Below are 340 nucleotides of genomic sequence, written 5' to 3' on the forward strand. Positions count from 1 at the left end.
GCAGGGCCGGCCCCTGCAGCCCCCCCCCAGGCAATGCTCTGCCCATCCAGGGGGACCGTGGGGATCCAGGGCAACAGAAGGTGGGGCAGGGGGATACAATCAGAGGGGTCCCCAGCTTCAGGTGCCCCCCTCACTCCTGCCTGATGCATCCCAGATGATGCTGACGTGCCACGGCGCAGGGGCAGGATGGAGGAGCCGTGGGGAGGGAGCCAGATTGGGAGTGCAGGAATGGGGGGTGCAGCAAAGGGGGTGCAGGAAAGGGGGTGCAGGATGGAGTGGCATAGGACAAGGGACACAGGATTAGGCATGGGGTGGGGGTGTGCTCAGGGAGGACAGAGTA

This window comes from Mesitornis unicolor, unplaced genomic scaffold, assembly GCF_000695765.1.
Source record: "Mesitornis unicolor isolate BGI_N332 unplaced genomic scaffold, ASM69576v1 scaffold35204, whole genome shotgun sequence".
Taxonomy (NCBI): Eukaryota; Metazoa; Chordata; class Aves; order Mesitornithiformes; family Mesitornithidae; genus Mesitornis; species Mesitornis unicolor.